A 4095-nucleotide genomic window follows, 5' to 3' on the forward strand; every position below is an offset into this window, starting at 1 on the left:
CGTGCCGGGTAAGCCACATTCCAGTCCCAAAACAATTATATCATTTACATAAAATTCTTTATCGAAGGAATAGATCGTTCTCAGTTGACCTTTAAACAAGGTAATTTTTCGTTCACTTTTATTATAATTGATTCTTGGGAGTTGTCGGAGTTTTGAATTTAAAATCATTTTCTACCCTTAACCGTAGTAGAGTTTTACATATATTGTTCACTTGTTTTTCATTGAGCGAGGAAGCAAAACCTTCATGCTTCTAGACTAAGTTCCCTAAGGTTTTGATAAGTTTCAGATGATTGATCTCTTCCGAGAAATTTTGAATAATTTAGAAAGTATCCTTGGGAACTATGTCTATTTTTAAATGATTTTTTTTTGAGGTACGTAATATTAAATATTTACGGTCTCATAATATTTTTATGAAGGGTCCAATGAATTGATAAAACCTTAAGTACAAAATGTTTCTTAATAAGGTTCAATGAATTGATAAAAATCTTAATTAAATACTTAAGACGGGATTCGACATCTTATAATTATCCTTCGAATGGTTACATACGTTTTAGATAGAGTGAATTGATTTAAAAACTTTTCAATATTACTTTAAGTATTTTCCGGATATTTTAGTAACTCTTTAGGTATTACTTATAAATAAATAGTCAAGTAGGATATCCCTTGAGTGAGTATTCGATTACCTCTTTTAGTTATAAATCAAATCTCAATCGCTCGTTTGATATGTATGTTACGCGAAAGTACTTTATTTATTGAAATTGAAATTTTCCGCGTCCGGCTCGTTCCGGGATTAAATTGATTTAAAACTATCTCCGACTCCCACTATCTTGTATTATATTAAAATTACGTTTCAATTTCTCATACTCGTATAAAACGAAGTTCGTCTCCGTAAATAATAACATAATTGGAATGTATTGATATCACAGACAAGCATATATTTTCGAATTGTAAATCATGGCATCAATATCACAAAAGTATATATAGCATGGATAATTTGTGTTAGGGTTTCGTAAACTTGCCTCGAGTGCTAGGAGTGGTATGGTCTCGGGGCTTTTGTTGGCGATCTAAAATCAATAACCAACGATCTTAGTTAGTACGCGATTATCGATTCGGTTTACTAAAACATTTTTATAAAATAGAAAAATTAATAGTTTCTTAAAATTCTTTTTGGACAGTCTTCCTTGCTGCATTATTTAATTATCATGATTTTTCCAAATTTTCGAAATCATTTTTAGCCTTTCAAAATTATTAAGCAAGTGGCCTATGTGCAGTTGGCTTTTCGTATGAACGCTCTACACTAAAACGATCATAACTCTTAAACCGTAAATCCCCTCGTGACGATCCACACATGTACAGAAACTAAAAATCAAGATCTACCCATTCATGGCCAGTGACTCACAAATTTCAAACATTTACATGGCCGAATACACTGCAGAAGGCAGACCAAGTGCAATAGGCTCCATATTCCATTTCTACTACTTGTTCTTGACACAATCACTACTTATGACCAACACAACACTTCTTACTTCTCAAGATCCACCCACATACACCTTATATACTTTATCTATCATCAAATACAAGCATCACAACTCAAAAACTCAAGTACTTAGCAAGAATATGAGTAAAACAACCTTACACATACACAAACTCTTGGATCTTGACACTACATCATAAATAACTCTTAAACCCACCCTTAAAACTTTAAAGAGTTGGAAGTTATACCTTATTGAGCACTAGGAGGGTTATTACTAAGGTGATTAGGGCTTGGTTTGCTTGAAAAACACTTAAAAGGGCTAGATCCTTAAGAAACAAAACCAAGAAACAAGTTAGAATTTTGGAGTTACTTTTCAGTACCTCATTCAAACATTTTTATAAAATTGAAAAAACCTAATTTGAGGCTGAAATTTGGTACGAATCTTACCCAAGATATATAGAAGCTATGGTAAAAATTTCATGACATTTGAATGCGTACATTTTGAGTTATGAATTTTTCTTTCTCCCTTGCTCAGAAAATCCGAACTGCTGGAATGTAAAATGGGAGAGCTTTAAGTGAGGGAAAAGAGGGTTGTTTTCTTTTGTGGATGAAGTGTGGGAGTGTATAATGAATATATGGGATGTATGCAGCAGATTTGACAATAATTTGGCAAAGGTATAGGTTGGTTTGATTGTGTGATGAAGTGAGAAAAGGGAGAAGTATGGCTTGTGTACTTGTTTGTCTCCCATCACTATTCAACACTATTCCACTAACTATTCTAGTTAACTTCTAATCATCTAGTTACACTCCTAACTACTAGTTAGGACTTGGTTATGCATGGACAACTTGCATGGGATTTAATTTCTCATTCCTTTATTTATCGTAAACGCAATTGTCGTTCCATTCCGATAGTTTCCACGTATAACGACTTGTTTCGTAGCGATTTCTTTTACCGCTTATAATACTATAACCAATTCCATTCCTTCTCTTGATCATAGAAACACCTTGATATATTATTTATTTCATGTAGTATTCCCGGTTCTACGCCATTCTTTACGGATACGAAAAAACGTAGTATAATCGTAAATCTTCGAATTCCGTCGGCTTTTACATTCACTTATTTTCCTCGATAAACAAGAATATGATCTCGGATTCTCAAAATTCCACTATTCATTTTATGATGATCCCCATACATATTACTTAATCAGCTCAAGTTACTATTCACAGAAGTTTTAAAATATTACAAAAATCAGGGTTCTTACAGTCTCCCCCCCTTAAAAGGATTCCGTCCCGGAATCAATCCACAAATAGATGGGGGTACTTTTCTTGCATGTGACTCTCTAATTCCCAAGTCGACTCCTCGACGTTGTGATGCCTCCATAAGACTCTGACTAGATTGACACTCTTGTTCCGGAGTACTTGCTCTTTTCGGTCAATGATTTCGACTGGCTGCTCAACATAGGACATATCTGGTTGAAGGTCTACTTGCTCATGCTCCACTATATGTTTGGCATCCGCATTATACTTCCCCAACATTGATACATGAAAAACATTATGGACCTGCTGAAGATTTGGAGGTAAAGCTAACTCGTATGCCACGGGTCCTATCCGTCTTAGAATCTCGAAAGGTCCAATATAACGGGGGCTCAGCTTCCCCTTCTTCCCAAATCTCATCAATCCTTTCCATGGTGACACTTTCAGAAACACCTGGTCACCCACTTCATACTCTATGTCCTTTCGTGCCAGATCGGCGTATTTACGCTGTCGGTCTTGGGCTGCTGTTATGCGTCCTCTGACTAATTGAACTATGTCCCTTGTCCTTTGCACCAAGTCGGGACCTAGTAACTTTCTCTCACCTACTTCATCCCAATACAAGGGCGAACGGCACCTTCGGCCATACAACGCCTCGTATGGGGGCATTCCGATACTCACATGATGACTATTGTTGTAAGCAAACTCTATCAAAGACAGGTGTTCATCCCAAGAACCCTTAAAATCAATTACACACATTCTCAACATGTCCTCCAATGTCTGGATGGTTCGCTCACTTTGTCCATTTGTTTGCGGATGGTAAGCGGTGCTCATGTTTTAGTTTGGTTCCTAGGCATTCCTGAAAGCTCCTCCAAAATCTGGAGTTGAATCGAGGATCTCGGTCAGATACGATAGCTACTGGCACTCCATGCCTTATCATAATTTCTTTAATGTATAGCTCCGCTAATCTATCCACTGTGTAGGTTTCCTTGATTGGGAGAAAGTGCGCTGACTTGGTTAGTCGGTCTACAATTACCCATATTGCATCATGGTTAGTCTTAGTTCGGGGTAATCCTACCACAAAATCCATAGCTATCTGCTCCCATTTCCACATCGGAATTTCTAAGGGTTGCAAGAGTCCGCTTGGTCGCTGGTGTTCTGCCTTTACTCTCTGACAGGTCATACACTTACTGACCCACTCCGCTACATCCTTCTTCATGTTAGGCCACCAGTAGTACTCTTTCAAATCTTGGTACATTTTAGTGCTTCCTGGGTGGACCGTATATCTAGAGTTGTGTCCTTCCCGTAAAATTTCATCCTTTAGTTCTTGGACGTTAGGGACCCATATCCTGTAGGCATGCCTCCTGATT

This window comes from Apium graveolens, chromosome 8, assembly GCF_009905375.1.
Source record: "Apium graveolens cultivar Ventura chromosome 8, ASM990537v1, whole genome shotgun sequence".
Classification (NCBI taxonomy): Eukaryota; Viridiplantae; Streptophyta; class Magnoliopsida; order Apiales; family Apiaceae; genus Apium; species Apium graveolens.